Source organism: Stylophora pistillata, chromosome 7 (genome assembly GCF_964205215.1).
Source record: "Stylophora pistillata chromosome 7, jaStyPist1.2, whole genome shotgun sequence".
NCBI lineage: Eukaryota > Metazoa > Cnidaria > Anthozoa > Scleractinia > Pocilloporidae > Stylophora > Stylophora pistillata.
Genome location: NC_142525.1, coordinates 6,361,445 through 6,379,792, shown reverse-complemented (window position 1 = coordinate 6,379,792; position 18,348 = coordinate 6,361,445). Strand labels below are relative to the sequence as shown.

Genomic DNA, 18,348 nt, shown 5'->3' with positions numbered 1-18,348 from the left:
CCACCCCACCCCACCCCTCAGGGAATAAATAATGACCGATCCCTTAGCAACCAAGCCACTGCAGTAGAACATACTGTCTTTGGAGATTGCTTACTCATTTTTCCACGAAACTGGTCAGCAGCAGTGGGTATTGTCTGATCATGCGCTCACTGGTTCACGTGCGCCTGGTGAAAGCTGCTTAGAAGAATTCCCTGAAACATACGGACTGTAATGCTTTAGCTCGAGAAATGGGTTTAACGACACTGTTGATCCAGCGATCTGGACTTCACCTTCTTTTTCGTAATGTAAGATTTTTAACCTTGGTGTTCGAACCGTTATATTAGTTTTAATGAATTTTAACGAAACGAGAATTCTCAATCGCGAAGAAGTGAAAAGCTTAATTACATAATCGCACGTCTTTCTCGAACAATACGATTTGTTTTACATGAGAGGTTTTGGAAGTTTTGGGATCGAAGTAACGATAGAATCAGAAATCAAAGGAATAATATCATTTTGAATTGTCATTCTTGTATTTTGATATCTATAAGGAAAGACTAATTCCAGATCGAGTTCGATACAATATCTAAGGGAGTAAAAGCTGCATTTATTTGTACTGCAGTACTTGATTTGACCTTGTTGTACTTATCTTTCGTTCTTAATTTATCTTGAATCTTACAAACAGATTCTTATTTTTTTGTAGGTTAAGGTTCGTTTTTTCGCGTCTGGAGTAACGGTAAGTGCCCATAACTTTAATATTATTTGAGGTACACAACCTCCTCGGAGAATGTAAACAGTTTTTAACTAAATTAAATGTCCACCGATGTTAATTTTTGTCCACCTCTTCTACCTTGTCTTTTATTCCCACGTGAATAGTGATATTATCCCGATACTTTTGAGAATGTAGCTGGGGGGGAGGTCTCTGGGTGGCTGTGAACTCCCCCACCCCACCTCTGTAAGCCTCTTTTTGTCACACGGAGTAAAACACAGGGTCACAGTCAACATAACATTTTGTTGTGTGCCCTCTGTTTGACGCAGTGTGACTCCCTCCTGCCTTTGAAGAAATCCTGGTGGTTTTTCTGAGTTTACCTCTGTATTTTCTGCTACTATGTTACTCAGGGTTCATGTTGAGAGCTGGTAACTGGTTATTTTTACCAGCTGTTCAAGTAAATGTTACCAGCTATTTCACTGAGACCTGGGACTGAAATGTTTACTGAAGTTATCCAATGATTTTTTTTTTTTAATTTTTTTTGGAAAAATATTTATTTCCTCCTTCCAACCAATGTTGTGAAGATATCTATCACATGTTACTGGTTTGAAAATACACCATAATTATGTTAAAGAAATCCTGCTTTTTTGACCAAATTCATCCCTCGCAGTCACCTCATGAAATGGCCTCCACCATGTTTTCCATTCCATTCTTCTCACGGTTAAGTGAAAAAGCCCAGCAATTTTGGAGCAATGTCGCAGTTGGCAACATGGCATCCACACATGGAAAACCTACCCCTAAACCCTAATGGAGGCCTGTGCGACCCACACACCCCAGCATGGGGGAAGGTAACAAAGTTACCTACTATTTCTTATTTTTTACCTCCTATGAAAATCTTTAGCAAGAACCTTGGTTACCTAGGGAAAGCCTTGATTTTTCTGCAGTGTTCATTACTTTTATACATGCAGGCCCCTTGTGGAATTATTTATTTCTGGATGGGTGCTTTTTCAACATTGGTGGCCTTGGCTGCGTGCATTAAAAACAGCAATCTCTCCTTTATTTTGATTGAAGGATGTGTCAAAAATTAGAAATATTGGTATCTCTGCCCATATTGACTCTGGAAAAACCACACTGACAGAAAGACTGTTGTTTTACACTGGAAGAATCAGTCAAATGCATGAGGTGAGAATAAATTGAGAAAATTGGTTTGCTTGAACATAATTTAACAAATCAATAAGGAGTAACGTGCTCTGTCCTCTTATCACCAACAGTATTTTGTCATCACATTGGTCAAAATTATTTTTGACTCAGACGGTGCAGTCAGACACCTGTATTTTCTTAGTAGCAAAAGTGTTATGAGTTGTAGTTACATGTATGATATATGATCATTCTATCTGATTTTTGGGGTTAGATGAGTCTGGAGAAGGACCTTGAACAAAACCTCATCTTTCAAACTGGCAGTCTAAATCCCACAGGGATCAACGAATGCTTTTCATTCCTCTAATTTATTCTTGGGTTTCTCGTTGCTATGTTCCTACGAATAACGTAGCTCCATTTTCTGCCTTTAAAAGCACACACGACCCACAATTCCTCTATTCGCTCCGACGAAGGGCTAACGCTTGAAACGTCAGCTTTTGTAATCGTTACAGTGGCCAATTTACCATTTCAACTTAGTTGATATATCCAAATTATTGTAGAGGAGGACCTGTTGTTAGATGCAGTGACAAAAAAATTGGACAATGTTGCAGGGATGTAGATAATAGCCGGAAGCCGAGAAAATTACCCAGCCGTGAATGCGATTTTTTCGGTTGTAAAGTACTACTTCTTTCTCCAAAATGATTTTAAATGTTGTCAGAAGATTGTTATCTATTTATTTCGTTTTTTTACACCTTTATTGCTGTCTTACCTGAACTGAAAGGATTGTAAACACTTCATTCAGTGTGATAATCGCATCATTCGCATCACATCGTCTATTTTGCAGGCCCAATGGCCAGCGGCATTTGTAGTTCATGTATGGGAAATAATGAATGCCCTTGATTTTGCCCCCAAAATCAAGGAAATGCATCTCTGCGAGTACGCATTTTCAAAATTTCCCGGGGGACATGCCCCTGGACCCCCCAGGTACCGCATGCCAAAGGCCTATCATTCCTAGATTTCGGCCTATTAAAAACTTTAGCTGCATCCCTGTGTTGTAAAACTTCAAGTCTTGTTGAATTTGCGATTGATTCTTTTAATTGAATCGTCCTAATATATAAAAAAATTTACTTGGTATCGTAAACCTACTAACTTTGTAAACACAACCTTGTCTTTGTCTTCTCTTTGAAAAAGGACTGATCAAAGTCTAATGCACATGCAATCATTGTAGTCAACGTCATGTGTCCATCAATCAAGTAATAACTGTACAGACAAAACAAGTATCTGGTTTCAAAAGATTACAAAATTGCTCTGGTGTGGGGCATCTCCATGTTTCCAACAGACAACCTTTGTGGAAGTCATCACCAGAGTCAAACGATTATGGCTTCTGCTGATGTTTTCAAAACATGAGTCATTGTAGCCTGCAGTGCCGGCGTATTTTGGGCGCACGAGTGCACATTTTCGTATTAGGCCGCCATCTTAAAAGTATTTTTTCCTTCCCCTCCCTCTCCCCCGTTGCCCATTTTTCCACTTGACACCTACTCCCTCGGCAAATATTTCCTCGCCCCAATCCTCCACAGTTACCAAATCTAAGATGGCGGCCTAATACGAAAATGTGCACTCGTGCGCCCAAAATACGCCGGCACTGCAGGCTAGAGTCATTGCTACCAACAACAATCCTTTCCAGGGCTCAACTCTCACCAGCACGACCAGACTACATTATTATGACAAGCAAATGAGAAAATACAAGATACAGAATCTTACTGTAGTTGATGAACTGTAATGCAGTATATCTCAGGTTTCTAATGATTTATTGAAGAGAAACAGTTTCTTTGCTCAAGAAAGATAATGTTGATGTATTAAATGGATGGGATTTTGTTGTTGGTATTGATCCTCATTTTCTAACCAGGTGCGAGGTAAAGACAATGTAGGGGCCACTATGGATTCCATGGATTTGGAACGACAGCGAGGAATAACCATACAGGTAGATATTAAGAAGTAATTGTTATTTATTAATCTGCAGTTCAAATATATGTAAATAAATAATAATATTCATATAGTCACAGTCATTCATTCATTACTCAAGGGTTTATTAGAAACCAACAAAATGACCTGCTCCCAGTTGGCTTGTTGTTAGCTCATTTGGTAGAGCACTGCACCGGTATTGCAAAGGTTATGGGTTCAAATCCTGTACAGTCCTGAATTTTTTTAGGCATTACTTTCATTGGTGACTAAATAATGTTTATTACTGTGGCATCAAATAGTTGATCTTCACAGAACCACAGTCGAATATGGAGCCTGGCTATGGAGAGATCCTTTTTAATCGTTTTACAACTCCCAAGAACGTTGAATTCAAGGTCGTTTTTTTTGCTGTAGGACTTCTAGAAACAAAAATCATTTGAATGTACAATTTGGAGATGATATACATGATTGTGGTAGCAACATTGCAGCATCTTAAATTTTTTGTGATTGGAATGTTTGCAAAGCGTAGGGAAGATAATATTTTTTAGATACAGCACAAGTTCTGTTGTTTTGTTACCATCTGTTTATAGAAGTGATATTATTTTTATATTTTCATGTACTTGTTGATATAACTGAATACATATATCTCTAAATATTTATCTTAGTCTGCAGCAACATATGTTAACTGGAAAGATACAAATATCAACATCATTGACACACCAGGTGAGTCTGTTGATGCTTTACACCCTAACATCAGTTTGCAAGTTCCCCATAATAGTACATGTCCTGTACTCTATCCATTTCCTAAGGCGCTTTCCAGAACTTGTTTACATCAGTTTGCAAGTTCCCCACACAGTACATGTCCTGTACTCTGTCCATTTCATAAGGTGCTTTAATCCAGAACTTGTTGCAGCTTTGTTACAGAGAATCCTACTTTGGTGAGAAAGGATAAAGTTTTGAACTGTCATCACATACAAATGTACCTGTAGTTATGATGCGGAAGTGTTAAGTTAGAGTATTGAATTTTGATAACTTTGCTGACAATTTATTTTTTCATTTATCAGGACATGTGGATTTTACAGTAGAAGTGGAGAGAGCCTTGAGAGTTCTTGATGGTGCCATTCTGGTGTTATGTGCTGTTGGAGGGGTGCAGGTTAGTTTTGTTATATCCTTAGACTAAGTAAAGAGTAAGGCATCTTGCTGTCTTTCTACAGCCTGCTCTGTATCTCCCACTCTGTATCTAACCAAGTATCATTATTGAAAAGATAGTAGATGCTGTCAGAGACTAGAGAATTGGTGGCTCTTACATTGCTTATGATTTTGTTTGTTTTGCTACCAGAGTCAGACACTAACAGTTAATCGTCAGATGAAGCGTTATAATGTACCCTGTATTGCCTTCATCAATAAACTCGACAGGTGAGGAATCTATTTTTTAATGGACATTTTGGTTTTCTGTAAATCCTCGAAGTAGAGCCTCCACTAAGTGCCCCTTACAGAAGTGTCCTTGAAATTCCTATATGCAAAAAATTTCTACAAACGTCCCTCCCCACAAATTAAGTTTTCTCCGTCTTAAACAAGTAAAATTAGTTTTTAAGGTAGGGCAACAATTTTGTAAGATTAACTTTAGTATGTGTGGCTGTTAAATTGTAAAGAATTTTTTGAGCACAGTCAGTATTCTGAGTGATGTAGCCAATATTAGTAAAGTATTTTGATTTTGAATGGAAAAAAGTGCCTTTGCTTCAATGTCTTTTACAGATGAGTGATCAGTTTGTGAAATTTTTTTTACTGTGGAATTGTAAAGTAGCCTGAACATTCATGGCACTCATTTTCAGTTTGAAATAATTGTACACTGTACTATTATCAAAAATAGTTTTGTATGATCAATTATCGTTACAAAGTTGTATTGTTAACACGCAAATTTCTTCCATGAGAAGATCATAAATTATTAGGTCATAATAATTATAAAAAACAAGGGTTATCCCTTTTTTGAAGAAGCACTTCCATCTTGTCATAAATTTGAAATAAATGCACTGGTTGCTGATCTGCGGATTTGTTATATTTGAAAGCTTAACCTGTCAGAATTGCTGCACTTTGCCTCCTTGACATCTTGCATTTGAACCTAGTTTGGACCAACCCAACATTATCCATAGGCAGTGGACAATAGGAACCAAATTTAATTTAGCTACTATAAACATCTGGCATGCAAAAAGTTTGTTGTCACTTAAAATTCCTTTCAGAATTTTCCATGATAAAAGGAATTTAATTTGTATTTTGAATGATATGATTTGAGTACAAATTAAAGTAATGCATATTTTTTTTCTATCATTTTTTTGCAGAATGGGAGCAAATCCAAACAGAGTTTTAAGTCAAATCAGGTAAACATGGTCAAACTGTTTGTTGTTTGATTCTTGGTTGTTTTTGTTTGAATAGTGGCATGTTACAAGCATAGCATCTTGGTTTTTTGAAAATACTGATAATGTTCTACTTTATATGAATCCACATATTAATGATAACACAACTTGGTGGGAACATTACACTACATAATGTTCTTCACAAACTTCTTATCTGATTGTGTACCTCAAAATATAAAATACTTAAGATGAAAATGGTAGGTCTAGGGAAGGGATGATGGAGGGAAAAGTATGTGGAAACATTTTTTTTCCATTTAAAGTTAAAACTTAGTGATAAAGAAGGAATGAGGTTAAAAATTTTATGGATTTTACAAAGAGAAACTGGACAAAGTGAGTGCAAAAAAAATGACTTGAAGAGTGTAGCATTCAACAAGTAAACTGTTGGGCTGCAATAGAATTTCCACAGCTGTGTCAAAACCCTGGATGGCATTGTCATTTGTAAGAGACCAGACCAAAGCCAAAAATGGAAATGATCACCCATCATTTTTGAGGAAAGTCTTTTTTCAGATGCTTGTTACATTTTGATCTGTTTTTTTAACTATCAAGTTTATTTGATAATTTTTTATATTTCATTACAACTTGAAAATGACTTGGGAGAAGTTTGAAAAACCATTTTGTAAATTGCTAATTTTTTATCACAAAGTCTTTAATCAGAGAAACTTCCTATTAAAAGGTGAAAAAAATTATTTCACTCATGACAGAGCAAAGCTGCAACACACTGCAGCCTTCACTCAGTTGCCGATTGGTTTGGAATGAGAGGTAAATGGAGTCATTGATATTGTGCGTTGGAAGGCTTATTACTTTGAAGGAAATCATGGGTAAGATTATTCATTCTCATAAGTTTTATTTTATGATTTTTTTTTGATTTTTTTTTATACATGACTCTGTTTAGCAAATCACAAGGCTAGAAATTCAATGACCCTCTTCCTGTTATTATTGGGATACAATACACTGAGGCTAAAATCTACCCTTACTAGAAAAAAAGCTTTATCCAAAAAATGGTAATTGTCTTTGACAGTGTTTTACAACTATTGCTGATTATAATTATTATTAACTAACAGGTCCAAAGTGGTAGAGGGTGTGATCCCTGAAGACATGGTTAATGAGTGTACGACAAGAAGACAAGAGCTGATAGGTGAAACTTGAGGATTTTTTTTTCAAATAAGAGCACTTTTTATGACCTATAAGAACAAAGGAAAATATTGCCGAGAGCCAATGAGAACCCAAAAAGAAATTGAATAAATTGCATCTGGAGTTGGAAATTGCCAGTGATCAAGTCCCGGTTATTTCAAGTTTTGAATTTGATGGATTGAGAGCTTGAGCAAACAGGGAAAATTATCTGGGCTGGTCAGATGAAGTGGAACAAACACAATTCCAGAATACTTAGTACATGGTTAACCCTTTAATTCCCATAAGTGACCTAGACAGAATTTCTTCCCACGAACTTCAAAAAATATCATGCAGGCAAGTGACAAGAATAAAGGAAATACCACTGAGAAGATTATTAGTTGATCCAATACTAAATTCTCCAATGGTAACAATTGTCTTTCCTAGGAATTCTATGGCAGACAGCAAGGAGAATTTTGGAAGTGAAAGTGTCAAAGCAGTGAATTGAAAAAAAAAAAAAAACTCCAATGATTTTAGTGGGTTTTCAGAGTCCTTTATGTCCAGGCCCTCAGCTACAAACGAGAGCCTAGAGTGGTTCTATATAATTTTGTAACAAATTTTTTTGATGGATCAATACATTTTGTTTCTTCTAAAATTTAATCAAAACATGCCAAATCATTTTCTAACAAGTTCTCTTTGTAACTTCTGTAGTGTTAGGTTACCATAGCAACATTACAGCCCCCGTTTTTTACCTAAAGTGCAGTAAAAAAAGAGTTTGTAGCATTCTGCATGATGCTGTTTTTACAGTCTTTTAAATGCCGGGGTTTGTATTCATCAGAAACTGTGGCGGATGTGGATGACACACTTGGGGAGATGTTTCTGGAGGAGATACCACCAACAGAAGAACAATTAATTGTAGGTATTAAAAAATATTATGTCTGGTGTATGGATGGATGGATAAAGCTGTTTATTTTGACAGATTTCCTCTCTCTTATAATTAGCTGAGTTATACACGCATTTTGATTGGTTTTAGGAGATTTTTTGCGAAAATGTTGAAATGCAAAATTGAAATTGTATAAATTATTCGAAAACCAGTAGTGCTGTTACACATGCAACATTTTTCTGGAAGAAAAAGCCACTAATTCTCGCTAGTACCTATCGTGGTTCAGGAGCTGTGCCATCGAAGGCCCCCCCCCCCCCCCCCCATCCCCCATCATTTTAATACGTTTACCTCACAGGATAGGATAACTTTATTTATACACGGTTTTTCCATCAGTTGATTTAGTTAATTCTATACGAGAAACCTATCTATCTAACTACAATAATAATTTGATAATAACAATTCAAATTAAAGAAAGAAATAAAAAAAATTCTGCTTTTCGTGGAGGCCATGTCTAAAATTTACTTAGAATTAAGATCTTACTTTAAACTGTGGCGACTTAATTTGGATTTGAAATCAGTCAACGAAGACGCTTGTCTTAGGTCTACAGGTAAGTTGTTCCACAATTGAGCTCTGCTGTATAAAAAACTTCTCTTGAGATAGTTCGAGGTTGTAGAAGAACGAATTTGTTTTCGGTATTCCTTAAACGATAAGCACTTACACTGTCACGATATACAAATCTTGATCTCAGATAATCAGGTGTCATACCATGTAATGTTTTATACATTAGGATAGATTTCTGTTCCAATCTTTGATAGTAGAGTCTTCGCAACCCTAGCGCCCGGAACAAATCATCCAAATTACCAGTGTGTTCTTAGGCAAGACACTCTACTCTTACAGTGCCTCTCTTCACCCAGGTGTATAAATGGGTACTGGCAATTTAATGCTGGGGGTAACCCTGCGATGGACTGGCATCCCATCCAGGGGGAAGTAGAAATACTCCTAGTCGTTTCATGCTACAGAAACTGGAGTTAAGCACTGGCCTAATGGGCCATTAGGCTCGTAAACAGACTTTACCTTACTATCATAGCTCGCTGACATTAGGATGCGAGCTGCCCGATTTTGCAGCCTTTGCAGTTTTTCAGAAAGGCCTTTGTTACAGTTTCCCCACACTACGTTACAATAATCAAAATGTGGTTGAATAAGGCTATTATAAACTCTAATTAAAACATTAGATGATGTGAGATGCCAAACAGTACCGTGATAACCGTTTTTGTTCCTGGGCACTAGTACTATGTGAGCAAATAACTTGCGAATGGAAACTGGGCTAACACATGACCTCTTGGTTCTAGTTAATTGTTAGAATTTTTAGAACTCTACACCTCTAAAATTTCAGGTTCTGTTTTCACTTCATTGCTTGCTTTTAAATGATTGCCTTCCAACTTTTGAAAACTTACAATGGTTAAGGAAAGAACGGTGCCGAATGGATCAGAGGCAGTCTTTGGAAATTTTAAAACTGGAATTTTTAACAGTGCTTTGAAAGTGGTTCGTCTGTTTTCAGGGCAACCTGTACTTGCTTAAGGTACCTGTAACTTCAGCTGAATCTAGCTTGATGATACTGTAGGGTAGCTTTAGACTCACACAACAAACACCCCATCAGAGTTTCACTTCTGAATGATTTTTTACTGTCCTAGGCTGCCATTCGCTGAGCGACCATAAAGAGAAGTTTTACTCCAGTTTTCGTTGGATCTGCTCTGAAAAACAAAGGGGTCCAGGTGAGTCTGTGCTAGATAAATGGTTAAAAAAGGATGAGACATTCCTTTATTTTTTCACAAGAAGAGCCCCTCCGTGTAAATCCGGGATTAGCCAGGGAAAAAAGTGTTACTCGGCCAAACCCAACAGTGTTGATACTCATGAAAAGTGAAGCAAACAAATTACATCTACCAAAGGTGAAAGGAATACACTGAAAACACACATAGAGAACACACAAAACAAAAGCAGGACCCTAAAGGTTCCTGCTTATTCTTATTCCACCACTATTTAGTTTTGCCAAATAAAGTCATGAGGACGAAGAAAATATGCCACCGTGTTAAACTGGCCACACTGAAGGATCCAAACACTAATTTTGGCTCTTTCGTTTTTTAGTCTTGACTTTCAGAGAAACGAACTTTTAAGCTTTTTTTTTTTTGTCGGTCATAAAGAACACTTTAATGGTTTCGTTCGTTTTGTTTGCGTTTTTCACGCAGGCGATCGATACTAGGCACAGATAAGGCCGAAGGATGTATTTCGCAAACTAGGAGCCAAATGCTAGAAAAGGAAACAACAGGGGAATAATAAATCCCTTATTCGATGGTTTAACATATTATAATACCAGCGGACGTTTTGCCCATCGCTTTTATCTTTCCTCGCCCCTTTGTGGCTAGGAAAATTACTGTGCAACTCGTAAAATATCGAAGCGTATTATATGTTAAACCATATAATAAGGTGTAAATATTCGAAAAATGCTTTTTCTGTCCGTCAGCCTCTCCTTGATGGTGTTGTGGATTACCTGCCTGAACCTTTTGAGGTGACAAATTTTGCCTTGGATGCTGAAAAGTAAGAAGTTCAAATTATGTACTGCAATATAAATATTATTTTAAGGTATACGTTGATGTATAGATGACGTAAAACTTGTCAAGAAAATTTGGGACAGCTGCATTTAGAAGAAATGATTATTTTTCAAGACCCAGGTTCCTATGAAAGGAATGCTTCTTGTTTCTCAACAAGTCTGTTTCACGTGTCTGCAAATTCAAAGGAATTTGGAGTAAGGGTTTATGTCAGGATCAGGAAACCAGAAAATAATGCAGATGAAAATGATAGCGATACGTCATAGATAGGCTCTAGCGGTGGGTGTTCGCGTGATGACCCCCTCCTTAAAATTATTGAAGGGGGCCTATTTGCCCCACATTGGGGCATTAGAGACTACTTTCATAAATTTAAATTAGCCCTTCTGGCCTTGCTTGTGATAATGTATTCTTTTGAATTGAATTTTGTACTGGAGAACGAGGCCAGAAGGGCTAATTTAAATTTAAACAAAAGAATATTAATCCGGCAGCCATTTATGAAAGTGGTCCATTTCTAGAATAAACTCTAAAAAGTAGATTTTTTATTTTAGTGTCAGGGAGCAAGTGGAGAAAAGCAATGATAGGAATTCTTCTCACCCTTTTGTGGGTCTGGCTTTCAGGCTTGAGGTAAGATGATAATGAAAGAGTTTTGTATATAAACAACTTCTTTGGAATAAATAATTTACAGACTGCAGTGCAAGTGTGTTATGAGAGTGAGTGAACTATACAAGCGCGTGACTATTTATTCGACCGGTCATGGTCGATTTAGAGAAAGAGTGGACGGTGGAGGGAGGGGGCGAGGAAATTTCTTTTGCTCCACCCCCTCTCCTCTCCTAATTATGACCGTCGCTCACCCCCTTGGTGGAAATTTCTCTCTCTCCCCACCCTTCCCCTGCTGAAAAAAAAAAAAAAAAACAAAGATGGCAGCTATAATCAGTTCATCGAGAAAAGACTGAGCGCTCACTCGCCTAGATATTTCTGGTGCTCTTGCACCTGATTGGTTGACAGGGTGACGGAAGTTTAGTGGACCAATCACAGAGTGATAAAAAGCAAAACCATTGCAATTCTAAGATGCGGAGAGATTTTGAGATTTACTGCAGTGAAAGTCAAGTATACTGAATTTTCTAGCCCATTTCACTGAAGTTTAGTTGTGTTTTCTTCTGTTTGATTATCTTGCAGGCCGGAAGGTATGGTCAGCTGACTTACCTCAGAGTGTAACAAGGGATGTTAAAACGAGGGGCGTACATCGTAATAACTCGGACAGGGAAGCGTCTGAAGGTGCCAAGGATCGTCCGAATGCATTCAGACACAATGGAGGTAACCAAAAAGAAAAGACGGTACAAAATTGTTTTTTTTGTCGTTTTTGAATCCTGACGATACAGTCAAGGAAAAGAGGGTGATAAACACGCCGAATTAATGTCAGTATAATAGTAATAATAGTAATTTAATATTTATATTGCGCAAAGTAACATGTGAATATGATCGAATGCGCATCACGATACTTTTCGGGGGACTTTGGCCGGACTGAATCAGCAGTTTACTAACAATCAAAGGAAACTTATTTGAAGGTGCCCCAATTCCCAGTAAACAGGCCAGCCCACATCACAGTAATCTCGTGAGTGGGTTCTTTAACGTTCCCTGCCTAACCAAATTAACTATTTAATAGATGCAGGAGACGGGACCTACGGTTTGTTCGTCCTTATCCGAGAAGACTAGAATGTCTATCCATTTCTTGATATGATAGAAAGGTAGCGCATTCTCCTCAGTTATTTTAAGAGCTTGAGTGTTGGTCCGGCTGGGGATCGAACCATCGACCTCGACCTCCCGCACAACAATCCAGCGCTCTAACCAATTGAGCTAACCGGGAGGCTAGCAGTATCTGGGCAATGGTGCACTCACACCTCCCCCCTAACCTAACAATCTCAGGAAAGAAAGACCATTTCCGAGCTTTAAAGAGCCTCACTTTCAAATTGAGGTTAATTGAAAACTATTTCTTGAGAAAAAAGGCGTCATAATAGCTTGAAAGTAACAAACTAATTTTCGTATCTAAATCTCAGCACTTACTCTCGTTTTTTAACCAGAGGATTTCTGCATCTGGAAAATGGCCTGGTTAATGGTACAGTTGCCTCCCTCGTTATCGCTATTACCGGGAAGATTTGACACGAGTCTAGGAGAGGTTCGCCTGGGGTCTGGCACTAATGATAATTAACGCTGGACACCTTTCAGACTTCTCGTGTACTCGCTTCCTCAACGCCTCACATTTTCCCGGTAGATTAAAACATTGGAGGTAAAATGCCTTAAGTGCTGATAATGTTGGGGCCTGTTCGTAGGCACATAGAACACATATTCTAGTAGCCCACTTTTTTCATCATTATTGTTATTCCTTCGGAGGATGTGCAAGAGGCCGGTGCTGGTGATATATGTGCCTTATTTGGAGTGGACTGTGCATCGGGAGACACATTTACTGTAGAAGGAGCTAAATTACTCTCTATGGTAAGGGAGCAGTCATTACTTATTGCCCTGTGAGGGGTGGGGAAGGAATTGGAGGAAATTTGGTTTTTTGGGGGGTGACATGGTTTTCAGTGGGTACAGGAGGGTGTGGCTAACAGAGTCATGATTATTAAAACTTGACTGCCAATGATGAAGTTGGGGGATCATAACAACATGAAAAAGCCTTATAGGGGGGCTCAGGTAAATTTGATTTGGACATAACCTTAATCCTCCGATCCCCTGCGGTCTTTCCTTACACTTAGATAGCACGGAAAGCCGTAAAACTCTTGAACAAAAGCTCATCTTTCAAACCGGCAGTCCAAATCCCACATGGATCAACGAACGCTTTTTATTCCACTAATTTATTCGTGTTTTTCTCGTTGCCATGTTCCCACCAATAACGTAGCTCCATTTTCTGCCTTTAAAAGCACACACAACCCACAATTCCTCTATCCGCTCCGACGAAGGGCTAACGCTCGAAACGTCAGCTTTTGTAATCGTTACGGTGGCCAATTTACCTTTTTAACTTTGTTGATATATCCAAATTATTTTATTAGAACTGCGTACTTTCCCTTGAGAATTAATTTCGTCACAGCTACCCTATGCAGACTACGAAAAAGGTTTAAATTTGTTGCTTTTTTTAAAGACGATGTAAAAGTTTCGACGAAAGCGATTACCGAAGTTACGTAACTTGTTTATTTTGTTTTTTGTACCCTCGTCACGCAATAAGAGGAAAAGCATTATACGCGTCTAGCTTATACTTGGAGAACTAACACGAATCGAACTCAATCCTTTAAGTTAAATGAACTCTTATGCTCACGGAAATCTCCCATGTAGCTTCATGCGACGGGCGCTTCTAAACAACGTGACATCTCATGAAAGACAACTTTTCAATTAAGGCGAGCAAACATTTTTCGCCTGAAAACATTTACAGTCAGTAGAAACTCAGGAAAACGGGGAAGGGGGTACTGTCACAGTTTTTATGGACCACCTTCTCAATGAAATTTTTTTTTTGAAACGTTATTTCGCGAAATAAATTGGACTCGGACCACCAAAAGTTGTGAACACAACTTGATTCCGATGCTATTGTTTAATATTGGTACCCGCAATTATAAAGTAGATTTGAAATTATGATCCTGACTGCATATTAAGTTTACAAAGATTCGCATAATGAAGATGACTTCAAATGCGCCGGAAATTTCACTTCGGAAGCCGCGTAAAGCCGCCATCTTCGATTTGGCTCAGCAACCTGGCCGGGTAGCAGTGACGTACCAACTTTTTAACTCTGTTTTTCCCATCTCTTCGAAATGGTTTCCTCTTGACACTTGAAACGGCCAGGTTACCATGATATTCTCACAATGGCGACCTACACAATCGCTATTAAGGATATTTCAAAACAATCTTCGAACGGTCAGATTAATATTTAAATTTCATGCAAAACGCAGTGGGTAGTGTCTTGTAGTACATACTTCTATGGTGGCGGAGGTAAAGTTGCGAATTTTCTGGAGCATACTTCAATTTCAAAACTTTTCTTTTATTTGCAGAGTCAAGCAGTGTACTGGTGTAACGCATAATTACTTGGTAACCACGCCCCATGAGCTGGGGCAGATCCAGTATTACTTACAGTACTGGAACCAATCTATCGTCTATCGCACCGGGGCCAACCCAGGTTTCCATGAAGCCGTTGGCGACCCTATGTCCTTGTCCGTTGATACGCCACAGCATTTGAAAAACATCGGTTTGTTAGAGGAGGTCAGCAATGATACAGGTGAGATGGCAATTCTTGTTTGGAAGAAATAATCGACTCTTAACTCCTCGCTTTAACGAACCACACACGAATCAAAATCGAATTACAGTGAATTTCCGTTCTATCATTACAGCAATTTTAACATCGTTTACCCGAGCTCCACTCTTACGATCTTTTCTCTTTTCTTACCACCTCTTGTTTGGTTTTAATTGGCCTGCTCGAAAGATAGTTTGACAGCTCTGTACAGTATGAATTTAAGCATAAGTCTAGTCGTCTCACAAAGTATTTCGTTGACTTCATTTCCTATAATCTGACATAAACGCCTTGATGAAGATGGCTCTGCGCAAAGTCGCTTTTCTACCGTTTGGATTCATGATCGACCAATGGAGATGGAAGGTTTTCAGTGGTAAGATCACTGAGGAGAATTACAATGCCGCGTGGTGGGAACTGAGGACTAAGTACCAGGGAATAAAACCTGCTGTGGAAAGGACAGAAAAAGCCTTTGATCCTGGATGCAAGTATCACATTCCTGCTAATACACCATACATCAGGTGGGTAATGCTGTAAGTGGGAAAGGAGTTTTTTCTTATCCCTTTCACAGTCGACGTTCGGGGGATGGGAGAGAGCCATCAGGAGGGGGGTGGGGTGCCAGGATTATCCTACAACACGGAATGCTTTTTTGTTTCAAACGAAAGTCTCACAAAAATGAAATTGCAATGAAATAAATAAATAGCCCCAATTTAATTTGATTATTTTTGAGTGTCAGTTAGTCACTATATTCCTGAATCATCTTTTTCTTGCGGAACAGGGTACTCATAAAGATGTGGGATGCGGCAGCAGTAGTAACATGCCTTTCTGAACTGCTTATTTCCTAATTGAAAGTCGGGCGAGAAGAGAGCTAGCCTAGAAACTTTGTATTTTGTAGAACATTTCTCCAATGAATGTGTCGCCAATCAATTTTTACTTCTTTCTATCATTATTATTATATTTCCCCAGGTACTTTATGAGCTACGTGCTACAATTCCAGTTCCACAAGGCCGCTTGTAAGGCAGCCGGACATAAGGGGCCTTTGCATACCTGCTCCATCTACCAGTCTAAAGCAGCAGGAAAGAAGATCGGGTAAATTGAGACAACAAAAGATGTGTTTCTTTTATTAATGTGCTTTTTCCTTCAGTTATTGGTGTACTGTACTGAGAAGTTTCAAGTCATTTATTTCTTATGAATGCGTTTCTTATTTTTCTAATTTTTTTTCCTGGATGTGCGAGAGCTATGAACGCGGACTGAATCTTAATCAAATAGAAATTTTGTGTTTGGCGCGCATTATTAGAAAACATACAAGATGCCAAATTTAATTTTTTTAAATTAATTTTCTTTTATCCAACTGTCCTTTTAATCAGAGATCCGGCAAATGTGAACTGCCGGGCATACGACGACACCAAAAAACCAAGTAGATATATTTTGAAAGCTGTCGAAGAAATTCTTTAACTCCCATGAGTGAAAAAACAGAATTTCTCCTTTCAGTGGCAAGTAGAGAAGTCGTGAGGATAAGGAAAAGTGTCAATTAGGGGATTATTGGGTGATCACACATAAAATTCTCTGAACTTAAATCATAAGAATCGTATGGCAGACAGTAAGGAGAATTACTAATGAGATCTGGGGGTGGAGGAGTTAACACCGAAAAAGAAGGAGGGAGAAGCTAAACCCCAAAGCGAGTCACGTCATGGCGGTGCACGTGCCACGTGCACTTAATAGCACGTCACGAACGGACAGGATTAAATCTTTTTCGGAGAATTCATAAAAACATCGTTCATTGGTAACAAATGAATTGCTGCAATTTATATATGAAGTTCATATATATTTTTTTTGAACTGCGGTATTAGATACGTATGATGCACGATCCTCGCAGTAGAGAGCGCTATTTATGCAATGAATTGCTTTTCACAAATCTGAATTTCAGAGCTCTCGCGTGAACGAAGCTATCAACGTTTAGTATTAAATGGCGTCTCTTTCCTTCAACCTTTAGGGATATGCTAAAGATGGGCAAAAGCAAACCTTGGCCGGAAGCTCTCAAAAAACTGACCGGAAGTGAAACGCTAGATGTTGGCGCTCTGTCGGAATACTTTGAGCCTCTTTACAAATGGATGAAAGAGCAGAGGAAAGAGCTGGGGTACGCAGGACCCGGATGGGACATAAATGTCCCTCTCAGTTCCCACTCGGTTCAACTCTGCTATGGGTTCTTTGTTTGTCTTAGTTGTGTTCTTCTGTCAGAGATCTTCAAAAAAGTCTTAACCTGATCTTTTCTTTTTTAACATGTAAGTGGCTCTCGTGATAGATCAGCGCTAAGATTGTGATTTCTTTTTTTTTTCCGTCTCTCAGTGTCCGTTTCACCTTTGTTTTAAAAAATAAAGATGTGGCATTTTTGTTGTTTATCTTTTTCATCTCACTGGGGCAATTTTCATCTTCTACATAATTTTCCGTTGTATTGGCCACGAACAATTTTTTACGAGTATTTGACAATTTTCTGTACCTTTTGTCACTCGCGAACGTGTGGTAAGAATCTGCACTTCTGTGACAGAGGGCCAAAGTACTTAGGGGTGCTTTTCTTTTTTCTGAAAACTCCCAAACTATTGGCTACTTCATTGTTTCGCGAACGTTCCATATTTTTACGACAAGAGAAAACTCGAAACCTAGAGATCCCTGATTGTCTTAGTTGGTTGGCAATAAATCTGGAACGTTTTAATTTTCTCGACGCATCCCGTTATTCTGCGATGATCGGCGATCATTCGCGATATGTGGAAACAGTTTTCACCTTCGGCAACGTCCGAGACAGCTTTAGCTCAGTACCAGTCCACTAACTTCTTAGCTACAGCAACACGATTCGTAACTACGAATGGCGCGTGAAAGATTTTGGGAGAGATGTCAATCAATCTCTCCATGCATCGGTAACATCTTCGTACGGTCAGGAAAAGTAAAATCGCCGATCCACTAGGATTTTCCTGATGTATTGAATTTGCTAAGGACTACTTTGAGTGCGATCATGATTCTCAACGAGTTTGCTAGTACGATTCTGAAAGGTAGATGATAAGCCTCTTGCAGGGCTGAGATGGAACGCCGCCTCATACCGGCACGAACCTACTTATCTCCGGGAGCGGTGGACGTAAATCTCTAGCGAGATTGTGCTCCATGGGTTAGCGCGCTGGACTGTGAAACTACTAGAAGTGGAGTGTCCATCCTTGGTACTGCCATCGCGTTGTTCTGTTGAGGACCCTTCACTCACCTCCATCCAACCGGGAGGAGGAATGGATACCGGCAAACTAGAAGGGGGAAGC

General features: G+C 38.7%; 1 protein-coding gene, 1 long non-coding RNA gene and 2 pseudogenes across 4 annotated transcripts in view; 3 read left to right on the top strand and 1 right to left on the bottom strand.

Annotated features, from left to right (window-relative positions):
• LOC148726361 (uncharacterized) overlaps positions 1 to 18,348 on the top strand; it is a 357,363-nt gene that overhangs the window by 29,936 nt on the left and 309,079 nt on the right. The window lies entirely within an intron of this gene.
• LOC148726371 (uncharacterized) overlaps positions 1 to 18,348 on the bottom strand; it is a 447,217-nt gene that overhangs the window by 415,804 nt on the left and 13,065 nt on the right. The window lies entirely within an intron of this gene.
• Positions 135 to 13,760, top strand: LOC148726373 (elongation factor G, mitochondrial-like; annotated as a pseudogene). The gene is made up of 17 exons (XR_015989472.1): positions 135 to 284; positions 680 to 712; positions 1,757 to 1,867; positions 3,729 to 3,803; positions 4,447 to 4,504; positions 4,846 to 4,934; positions 5,121 to 5,197; positions 6,118 to 6,156; positions 6,894 to 7,010; positions 7,254 to 7,327; positions 8,138 to 8,214; positions 9,874 to 9,954; positions 10,701 to 10,774; positions 11,334 to 11,409; positions 11,962 to 12,099; positions 13,174 to 13,275; positions 13,701 to 13,760. The product of XR_015989472.1 is annotated as an elongation factor G, mitochondrial-like (transcript).
• On the top strand, positions 15,329 to 17,439 carry LOC148726372 (angiotensin-converting enzyme-like; annotated as a pseudogene). Its single transcript, XR_015989477.1, has 3 exons — positions 15,329 to 15,570; positions 16,016 to 16,138; positions 17,043 to 17,439. The product of XR_015989477.1 is annotated as an angiotensin-converting enzyme-like (transcript).